The sequence below is a fragment of the Equus przewalskii genome, chromosome 1 (assembly GCF_037783145.1).
Source record: "Equus przewalskii isolate Varuska chromosome 1, EquPr2, whole genome shotgun sequence".
NCBI classification, from domain to species: Eukaryota; Metazoa; Chordata; class Mammalia; order Perissodactyla; family Equidae; genus Equus; species Equus przewalskii.
In genome coordinates, this window is record NC_091831.1 from 109061009 (window position 1) to 109073050 (window position 12042).

The 12042-nt window shown below is 36.5% G+C and overlaps 1 protein-coding gene and 1 non-coding gene across 5 annotated transcripts in view; both read right to left on the reverse strand.

Annotated features, from left to right (window-relative positions):
- OTUD7A (OTU deubiquitinase 7A) overlaps positions 1-12042 on the reverse strand; it is a 379573-nt gene that overhangs the window by 226925 nt on the left and 140606 nt on the right. The gene's annotated exons all lie outside the window — the stretch shown is intronic.
- On the reverse strand, positions 11645-11750 carry LOC139078353 (U6 spliceosomal RNA). The gene has a single exon (XR_011531289.1). It is a non-coding gene; the product is annotated as a U6 spliceosomal RNA (small nuclear RNA).

The window sequence follows — 12042 nt, forward strand, 5'->3', positions numbered from 1 at the left end:
TGCTCATGAGACTTGTGGTCCACTTCTCTCTTCATCACTTACTCCATTCTATGTACTCCACTATCTCCTACCCAAATCTGGATCCTGTCCCTACCTCCTGACTGAAACCATGGTCACAAATGTCATCAAGTGACTGACTTTTCAGCTCTTAGTTAACATATCTGGTCACAGTCGCCATCCTGAACTCTTCTTTATACCTGGCACCATCGTCCTTCATGATCTGATTACTCATCATCTCCCTACCACTTCAGTTTGTCTCATTGATACCTTTTTCCAACAAACTATGGATAGTCTCCCAAATCTGTCCTTGGCTCAGCTCTTTCTTTCAGACAACTGATCATAGTCATTAAATGTTAACAATCACCTCTATTCAGCAGACTCCCAAGTCTCTCTTTCTAGTCTTGTTCTTTTTTCTATCCTTCAATCCACAACTCTCTGATGCTATGTGCACCTGTACATCTCACTGGTACCTCAAAGCCATCAGAACCTATCTTTCCTGTAAAACTTGCCTATTCACTAAGGCAATCAAGATTTAAAAATTGGATTCTACCTTGACTTCACACTCTCCATCCCAATGGGTCTTTTAGGTGTTTCTCTTTCTCTGTGAGTCAGTCTTTTTGTCTTCCTCTGTCTCTCTCTCCCCTCCCCTTTTCTCCCCAACCCAGGCAATCATAAAGTCCTGACATTGATAGAGAATGGTCTTCCTCTGTTTTCCCTGTCTATTCTCTTGATGCCACCATCACTGCGCCACCTGACTTCATGCAGTGGTATAATGCGATGGCTTGGAGACTTTTCTCTGAGACCTTACACCTGGCCCACTTGAAGGTAGAATGAGGAAGAGGATATCTGCATCACAGTCTAAAAGCATCTCCCACAAGATACTTATTAAGATACAAACAGTAACCTTGCACTAGAGAAACTTGGCAGATACAACCTTCTTCAAGCGATCAAGGTTAATGTAATGGACTAAATGTTTGTATCCACCCCCCCCCCCCGCCCAAATCATATGTTGAAACTCTAAAACCCCAGTGTGATGGTATTAGGAGGTGAGGCCTTTGCAAGGTGGTTAGGTCACAAGGGTGGAGCTCTCATGAATGAGATTAGTGCCCTTATGAAAGAGACCCCAGAGAGCTCTCTCACCCTCTTTCCACTTTGTGAAGATACAAGGAGAAGGTGGAAGTCTGCAATATCTCTCATGAATACATATGCAAAAATCCTTAACAAATATTAGCCAATAGCATTCAGTACATATAAAAATAATTATACACCATGACCAAGCAGGGTTTATTTCAGAGATGCAATGCTGATTCAGTATTCAAAAATCAATTAGTGTAATCCACCATATTAACAGACTAAGAAGAAAAACCACATGATCATATCAATTGATGCATAAAAAAACGTTGACAAAATTCAACACCCCTTCATGAAAAAAATTCTAAGAGGAATAGGAATAAATGAGAACTTCCTTAACTTAATAAAGAACATCTATAGAAACTACAGCTAACGTTTTACTTAATGGTGAAAGTCAGAATGCTTTCCTCCTAATATAGAGAACAGGGAAATGATGTCTGCTGTCATCACTCTTCTTCAGTATAGTGCTGGATATTCTAGCCAAGGCAATAAGGTAAGAGAAGGAGATAAATGGCACACAGATTGGAAGGCAAGAAATAAAACTGTTGCTATTTCTAGGTGACATGATGTTCTATGTAGAAAACCCCAAGGAATCTACAAAAACTGTTAGAACTAATAAGCGTTACAGCAAGGTCCCACGATACAAGATCAACACACAAAAATTTTTTGTATTTCTCTGTTATGAATGAAGATGTGGACACTGAATTTAAAAATACAATATTATTTAAAATTGCTCATTAATAAATGAATACCTAGTTGTAAATCTTACTAAACATGTACAGGACTTGTATTCTCAACACTACAAAACAAGGATGAAATAAAGCAAAGATCTAAATGAACGGAGAAACATTATGTGTTCATGAATTTGAAGACAACATACTAAAGTTGTTGATATTCCTCAAATTGACATACAGATTTAGTGCAATTCCTGTCAAAATCCAGCAGTTTTTTTTATAGATATAGACAAGATTACTGCAATATTTATATGGAAAGTTAAATAGTTAAAACAATTTTGAAAAGAATAAAGTTGGAGGAATCAATGTACTCGAAATTAAGGTTTACCATATAGGTACAGTAATTAAGACTCTGTGGTATTGGTGGAGGATGAGACACATAGATCAATGGAAAAGAATAGAGAGTCCAGAAATAGAAGCACACAAATATGCCCAACTGATTTTTATGGTGGACAATAGAACACTCAGTAGTTATTCTTTCCCTTCCTACCAGACTTTCTCTAGAGTCAGGAAATTACTCCCTCTAGACCTTCCTTGCTCTGGCCAAGAACCCTTCAGACATGATCTGGCCCACAGGATAGAGAAGCGCAAAGCCTTGATTAGTTGGACCCATCTGTCCCATTCCAGTTTACTGTGGCTTCAGAAACTCACATGAAGTTACTGGTTACATGAGGGCTCTTGCTTCCCACTTAAACAGCTGTTCTTTGTTTGCTTCTTTGTCTTTATCTTTCCATCTAAACTCACCATTCTGTAGTCATCAGCACTAAATTTTATTGGGTTAGATTCAGCACACCAGTACTCCCGCCTATCAGAACTCACTTGGATTCCCTTTGGCTCCAGTCACCTGCCTAACCAGGCATATTTGCCAATCCCTGTCCTATAGCATTTATAAAATGGCTAGACAGGAAGGAAGACAGCCTCACGGCAAACCACTAAAGACTCATTTCTAGGCTTAACTAAATGACTAATAGATAATGTGTTATTTGGTTATGGTAGTCAACAATGCTGAATTCTATCTCATTAAACTCATCAAGGCTACAGCTTTCCATCATTACCATTTATAAGAATTTATAAGAACAGTGTTATAGCTTAAAGAGCCCTTAGAAATAACCTAAAGTCCAACACCTTCATTTTACAAATGGAAAGCTTGGACTCAGAAGTGAAGTGACTTCTCCAAGATTAACAACAGGTAAGTGACAGTTTAGGGATTTGAACCCAAATCTTCTGATTCAAATGCAGTTTTTTGTTTGTTGCATGTGTATGTTTTTATTTAACCATTATGTTATGCTACCTCTTTATTAAATGTACTGCACAAATTCAGATGTATGATGTCTCAAGTATTCCCCTACAAAAACTCTCACCAGTGAGAAAATGAGGGAAGACCTATGCTGGTCTCTAGTAACACCATTTCAAGTTGTGACTGCTCACAGGATCCACTCCTTTCTTCCAGTCATCTGTACCAGAATGTTATGCAATGTGGACATTACTGCCATAATTTGCAGAATCAAATTTCTATTCCTTCTCTTAAAACTCCTAAAAAGTGTTTATGAAGAATCTAGAAAAACCTGAACTCATAGATACAGAGAACAGATTGGTTGTTGCTAAAGGCAGGGGTTGGGGGTGAGTGAAACAGTTGAAGGTGGTCAAAAGGTACAAACCTCCAGTTATAAGACAAATAAGGTCCTGGGGTGTAATGTGCGGCATGGTGACTATAGTTAATAATGCTGTATTGTATATTTGAAAGTGCTAAGACAGTAGATCTTAAATGTTCTTATCACAAGAAAAAAATTGTAACTATGTAAGGTGATTGATGTTAAGTTTTTGGCAATAATTTCTCAATATATATGTATACCAAATCATCACGTTGTACACCTAAAACTAATACAATGTTACACGTCAATTATACCTCAATAAGGATGGTAAAAAAGTGTTTATGAAAACTGTTGGGATACTATCAAAGAAAAATCTCCTGGATATGTTCTTGATTTTACATATGAATTTTGCCAAACATCTGTAATCAGCACCTGGTCCTTGGGACATTGTACTCCACCTTCTATCTACAAATAAAAATGGTGTGGGGAATGGGCCTACTAATGTTCTTCCTGTTTTATACTAAATGGTGCTGACAATTTATTAAATGTTGTTTTCCCACTGTATTATTTGTGAGAGCACAAGGTCTGGTTTGCCATATGGCACCCAACTGATTCATCCTGAGAGTTGGTACCATGGTATGCCATGCGTCTTTCATGTCAAATTTCTATTCAAGATATTATGGAATGTGTTTTCCACTTTTGAAAAAACATAATTTCAAGAAATTGTGGCTTTTGTTTAAAAATTATAAGTTCTGAATAAATGACAGTACACGCATAAAGTGAAACAGAGAGAGATACTGGAGTTACATTTTTAAAGATTTACATGCCATGGAGAAACACTGAAGAAGTAAAAACAAAATCAAGAGAAAAACCATATATATGGCATTTCCTCAAGAATGTAAAAGTGCTTACGTAAAAGATCAAAAGAAAATATGCTGAAGTACTATTATGTAGCCAAATCTGCCAATCGATTTCTTTATCATTCTGGACTTAAGAAGGCCTCCCTGGATAGTCTTCTAAACTTTCTCCTAATATCTGTGTCGTCTGAATTTTTACCTTACATTTAGATTTAAAAACCATCTGGAATTTACTCATCTACATGGCATATTGATGGCATCCAATTCTATTTTCTTCTACCATCATTGATCAGGATAAGATATTCATTAAATATGCCATCTTCTCCCACTGAGTTAAAATACATCTATGCTTCAATCTGTTTGTAAAATCTCTACTCTCAGTGATTTTTATTCTTTTCATTTTGGTGCCAATGCACTAGAATAGATAAGCGATGCTTTTAGCATATGTCACAAGTCCCCTTATATTCTTTATCAAGCATTTCTTGGTGATATTTGTGAGTTTGGGCTCAGTTAAAACAAAAACCTAGGGTACTGATTAAAACTGCGTGTTTAACTTATATATAGTCATGTGCTACATAACGATGTTTCAGTCAATGATGGACCACATATACGATGGTGGTCCCATAGATTAGTACCATATAGCCTAGGTGTGTAGGAAGCTATACCATCCAGGTTTGTGTAAGCACAGTCTATGATGTTTGCACAACAATGAAATCACCTAATGATACATTTCTCAGAATGTGTTCCCGTCGTTAAGCAATGCATGTCTATATTAATTTCCAAGGGACTGATGTCTTCAAATTTAGTTTCCCCACCCATGATCATAGTATCTCTCTCCATTATTTAGATTTTTAAGTCCTTTGTTAAAAATTCATACTTCTTATACTTCTTGCTTGTGGTATGCATTCCTACAGTAAAATAGAATGAGATATACACAAAGTTAAGAAGAGACTGGGTGAAATTATTTGCACCACTCTTGACCAAAAATTAGACTTCCTAATGTACAAAGAGCTTACACAGTTGACAAAGAACAACAGTCACAGATGAAAATGAGTAAAAGTCCTTCTTGTAAAAGAGGTTTTGGGGATAGCTGATAAGGGTTTGATAGAATGCACTGCCTATCACACTTCACAAGCAGTCAAGGAAATGCAAAGCAAAAATAAAAAAATAAGAAAAACAAAAACAGACTACTTTTGTTTTTTAATCTGATGATATTTTCAAAACTCAAAAAGAATACCTCACATCCAGTGGTGGTGGAGATGTGCCCCTCACACACTAGGGGTGGGAATGTGAACTGAGAAAGGATGTGCCAGCATACACTAAACATTAAAATGTACATGCCCTTTGAATCACAGTTTTAAGATTTTATCCCACAAAAGTTGAGTTCTAGTATAGAAAAATGTATATATAACAGCCTCCCCCCGTGACACAGCATTATTCGCAATAGCAAAAGTCTGAACATCATCCATAGGGGAGGAGAACGGTGGGATAAATTTTGGTGCAGCCACACTATATTGTAATGAGCATTCCATCTTGAATGTTTACATCTTTCTTCCTTAAATTATGTTTCAGGTTTCCCTTTTAAGGCTGACTTACACTCAGAATCAAAGCGGTCACTGATCAGCTCTGAGTCTCAATGTTGGCTTCTCTTAACCTCCTTTATAAGATTATAGTCTTGAAACTCAGGCTTAGTGGTAATAAAAAAGCAAGTAAGCAATTTTCTGAATTCCAGTAGTAGAACTTTTCAAGGCTTTTTGAGGGAGACCTAGATTCTCTGACTAGATCAGAGAATTTTTACTATCTGCCAGGGAGAGACCTCAAGACTTCATGATCAAGAAATGGGAAGCCCACTATTTGCAGTGACTCTGGCAGAGAGGAAGTTGGGGAAGGAGAAATGAGAGATGCAGGTGTACTGTGCTCTTTTTGGGCCAAAGGATGAGGTCGAGAAGAAGGTCAAGTAAGTTGACGGAGGATGTAAAAGTAGTAGTGGAATGAATTGCACTCTGATCCTCTCTGGGATTGGGGGAGGAGACCCATCAGAATCTAAATGAAATGCAGCAGTATAAGGGGGTAATGCAGAAAGGCATTCAGGAGAGGGAGAGGGAAGGGGCAGGGGAAGATGGAGAGAGAGAGAGAGGAGACAGAGGGACAGAGAGAGAGAACGTATTGACATATGAGTATGGATTGATTGTGTAATATAAACAAGGAATAAAAATATTATCAGTCATAAGTTTTGAGTGACGGGATTTGATAATTGTTTGTTTGTTGTTCATGTTTGTTCTTTTACATGCTTTCTGAATTTTCCCTAATAGTCACATATCACTTTTCTAATTGGAAGAACATAGATATTAAACAAAAAAAGGCACTAAGGAATTTAAATCCTTTTGCTATTCATCACAAAAACGTTTTTTTTTTTTTTCCAGCAAGGCTACAATCATAACCAGTGAAATGACGATGAACCTAAAGCCACAGCAGCACGTGTGCCCAAGGCACATGTCTTTAAACAGTAGTGCCTGCAAATGAGGTACCAGAACTTGAATTATTAAGGCATACTGCTATGGGAAGATATGCCTGCAAAATGGGACCTGGTTCTCAGAGAACTCGATTCTCACCACAGCAGGAGGCAGGGTTGCCCCCTTCCACCATCCACGGTGTCCATGGAGTGGCCTCCAGCACTGTGTGGAGGTGCACAGACATGAGAGCAAAACCTGGAGAGATGGGGCGGGCAGGAACTGGAAGGAAAAATTTGAGGACAAGGCTAACAACTGGGCAGTAAGAAAGAAAGGAGGGTCTGCCCAAGTTTGTAGTTTGGTGGCCTGAGATGCTAAGCTGTTTCTGGCAGTAACAGTAGAAATTCACTGTGTTTGCTTCTGGAGCTGTAGAGCCAGCCTCTCCTGTCTCTCTAACAGTGGGTTCTCCTTGTTAAAGCCTTGTAAACAACTGAATAAGAGAAACACAAAAATGAGGAATGTATGGTTATCCACGTAAAATTCTTGGTTTACTTATTTGATCTAACCAACATGGGGAAATAGATAGGGCTTAAAATGAGAAGGTATGAAAATGAAACAGGACCTCAAATAAATACATTTGACCATTATACTTGCTGAAAAGTAACGGTCAACAAGTGAAGTGTTCAGTGGCAGAAAAACAGAGTACTGATTAGAATAACATGGCTGCCCACGAGCACACCCAGCCTGCATGGATGGGATAAAATAATTTAACAATGTGAGGTTCCAGTTCCAGGACAAGATGAAGCAGGCACATTTTTCCCTGCTTGTAGCACTAAGAACAGCTTAAAACTCTTGGCATTATATACTAAAAAAAGAAAAAACAAACAAAAAAGCAAAACTGAAAAAAAAAATTGAAAAACTAGAAAGATTCTGAAAGGTAAGACAGTAAAAGGTAGACTCGCTAAGGACCTCAGGATCTGAAAAACAATACAATGATGAGGTCCCTGGTGGCCTTTACGCCTCATATGTTCTGCACTGGGTTCTGGACCAGCTAGCCACCTGGGTATGCCAAAAGACACACTCAAAAAAATATCTGCTCTCTCTGGCCAAAGGACATGTAAAGATGTGGCCTAGCAAGATGGAAGACTTCTGGACAATGACCACAGTACTCTAGCCAAATAGTATGGAAAAAACTGTGATTCCACCCACCCCTGTCAGAAAGGCTGAGTGGGAAGCCTAGACTTCTACTCTTGCTGGCCTGAAATGAGGTATCCCACTGTCCTCTGCAATGCTCAGCAGCTCAGCAATTACAAGGTGCCCCTCTCTCCTCAGGGTAGACACAGGGGTTGGGTGGGGAACTTTGTCTTCCACTCCCACCTGGCAGTAACAAGGAAGTGCCTTCCTTCCTCTGCCAGCCTGGTGTCCAAGGCGGACTTTATGCCAGCTAAAAGAAACTTTAAATAGGGTTCAGAATTTCAGAACATACTATCCAGGGTACAACTGAAAATCACTCATCATACAAAGAACTAAGAAAAGCTCCACTTGAATGAGAAAAGACAAGCAATAGATGCCAACACTTAGATAACACAGATGTTGGAATTATCTGGCAGGAATTTTAAACCTGCAGATTCAAGAAGCTGAATGAACATGAAATGTTATAAATTCAAGAAATCTATGTCAAACACAAAATAATCAAACTCCTGAAAACTAAAGGCAAAGAAAAAACCTTGAAAACATAGTAAGAGAAATGACATCTTACCTATAGGTGACAAACAATTCAAGTGACAATGCATTTATCATCTGAAACCAGTAAGACCAGAAGGAAGTGGAATAACATTCTCTAAGTGCTGAAGGAAAAGAACTGTCAACTCAGAGTTCTACATCCAGCAAATATATCCATCATGAATGAAAGGAAAATTAGGACATTCTCAGATGAAGGAAATCTAAGAGAATTTGTCACTAGCAGACCTACCCTAAAAGAACGGCTAAGGAAGTTCTTAAAATGGAAAGGAAATGATAATAAAAGAAACCTCCAGGAAGGAAGAAAAAACAATGAAAAGATTAAAAATTTGGGTAATACAAGAAGTTTTAATTCTCCTCTTCTAAATTATGTCTGATGGTTTAAGCAAAAATTATAACATTGCCTGATGTGCTTCTCAAAGTACTATATAGAAGAAATATTCAAGATAATTATAAATAGGGCAGGGTAAACGGACTTAAAGGAAGGTAAAGCAACTACATTTCATTCAAATTGGTAAAATACCAACACCAATAGACTGCAGTAAGTTACATATATTTAATGCAATACTTAGAGAAACCATTAAAAAATCAAATATTGAACTCATACAGAATGTGTTCTCACCACAATGGAATCAAAACTGGAAGTCAATAATAGAAAGATAAAAGGAAAATTTCCAAATACTTGGAAACTGAACAACATACTGCTAAATAATCCATGGGTCAAAGAAGAAGACTCAAGAGAAATAAAAAATATATTGAGTTGAAAGAAGATAAAAATACAACAAATCAAAATTTGTAAGACACAGCTAGAGCACTGCTGAGAAGGAAATTTATAGCACTTAATGCTTGTATCAGAAAAGGAAAAATGTCTCCAATCAATAATATAAACTTCTACTTTATGAAACTAGCAAAATAAGCCCACAGCCAGCCAGAGGAAGAAAATAATAAAGATAAGAGCAGAAACCAATGAAATTGAAGGCAGAAAAACAATAGAGAAAAATCAATGAAATAAGAAGCTGACTTTTTGAAAACATCAATAAAATTGTCAAACCTTTAGCAAGACTGACAAAGAAAATAAGAGAAGACACACATTATATATAACAGGAATGAAATGGGATGTTGCTACAGGTTCTCAGACACCAAAAGCATAATAAGGGATCATTTCAAACAATTCTGTACACACAAACTTGGTCACTTGGATGAACAGACCAATTCCTTGGAAAGCACAAACTACTACAACTCACTCAACATGAAATAGATAATTGGAATATCCCCATTGCTATTAAAGAAATTTAATTTGTAATTTCAAATCTCTCAAAAGAGAAATCTCCAGGCTCACCTTATTTCTGAGGAATTTTGAAGAATAGTACCACATGTTTAAACAAGAATTAACACCAATTCTACAAAGTCTCTTCCAGAAAACAGATGAGAAAGTAACATTTTTGAACTAATTTTATGAGGCCAGTATTACGTTAATACCAAAATCTAAGAAATACAGTACATAAAAAAGTAATTAATATTCCTTATGAATATAAACACAAATATCATTTCTATGCAATAATGTACTATATAAATAAATATTATAAATAATATAAACCCTACTTGGTCATGGTGTAAAAACATATAAGTGTGTGTATATATGTATACATATAAAGTTGTATATGCATATATAAAAAATTCATACCTATACATAAATATATATATATATTATAAATCCTACTTGGTCATAGTGTAATCCTACAACCAAGTAGGAGTTATTCCAGAAATACGAGGAGGGCTTAACATTCAAGATTTATTAATGTAATCCACCAGATTAATAGGCTAAAGATGACAAATCACACAATCATATATTCATGATAATACCGTCAGAACACCATGAATCGAGGGGAATTTCTTCAACTTGGTACAGAATTCTACAAAAATACTACAGCTAACATCATAGATAATGCTGAAAGACTGAATTCTTTCCACCTATGATTAGGGACCATATTTGCTCTCTCCACTTTATTCAACATTGTACCAGAAGTCCAAGCCAGAGCAATAAGGCAAGAAAAGAAAACAAAGGCATACAGATTGGAAAGGAAGAAATAAACTGTCCCTATTTGCAGATGACATGACAGCCAACACAGAAAATACCCCAAAGAATCTACAAAAGATTCCTAGAATAGGTAAGTTCAGCAAGCTCACAGGACATAAGATCAATGTAAAAAAATAAACCATATTCCTACATACTGCAACAAACACAGGGGCACTGAAATTAAAAATATGACACCATCCACAATCACTCAGTAAACAGATGAAAGACTTCAATATAAATCTAACAAAACATGTACTGGACTTGTATGCTTAAGGTATAAAATACTGATGAAAAAAATAAAAGAAGATCTAAATAAATGGTGAGACATACTATGTTCATGGACTGGAAGACTCGACATAGTAAAAATATCTCCCCAAATGATCTATAGGTTTAATGCAATTTTTATCAAAATCCCAGCAAGATTTTTGTAGATATAGAGAAGTGTTTATATAATTGATATGGAAAGACAAACGAAATAGAAGAGTTAAAACAATTTTGAAAAACAAAAGTAATATGGGATTAAGCACTCTATTTCCCTTTAAGACTTATTAGACAGCCACAGCTTACTATACAGCTACACAGACAAATGGTCCAGAACAGAGAACTGAGAAAGAGATCTACACAATTGCAGCCAATTGTTGTTTTTTTTTTCTTCGGCTGCATTTTTTTTAACAGCGTTATTGAGATATAATTTGCATACCATAAAATTATCCCATTTAAAGCATACAATTCAATCATTGTTGTAATATTACATCATAAGTTTTTAAAATTGTAGTAAAATATAACAAAATTGTGGTAAAATATGATTTATAACATCAAATTGGCCATTTTAACTTTTTTTTTTTTTTGCTGAGGAAGACTTGCACTGAGCTAACATCCACTGCCAATCTTTCTCTTTTTGTATGTGAGCTGCCACCACAGCATGGCCAGTGACAGATGAGTGCTGTATGTCTGCGCCTAGGAACTGAACCTGGGCCACTGAAGCAACACATCAAACTTAACCATTAAGCCACCAGGGCTGGTCATTTTAACTATTTCTAAGTGGAAAATTCAGTGCCATTTAAAAAATACGGAATCCTTCACAAATTTTCATTCATCCTTGCACAGGGCCCATGGTGATTTTCTCTGTATCACTCCAATTTTCGTGTATGTGCTGCCAAAGCAAGTACTGGCCAACTACTTTTGACAAAGGTGGAAGAGTAACCCCATGGGTAGTCTTCAATAAATGGATATCCATTTGCAAAGGAGATATCCATCAGCAAAAAGACACAAAAAACCCCAAAACATAAACAAAAAACCTGAACCTCACATTTTAAACAAAAATTAAGTCCAAATGGATCATAGATTTGTGTTTAAAACACAAACCTATAAAACCCTTAGGAGAAAAAATAGGAGAAAATCTTTGGGGCATTGGATTTGGTGACATCAAAAGCAAAACTGATAAATTGGACTTAATTAAAA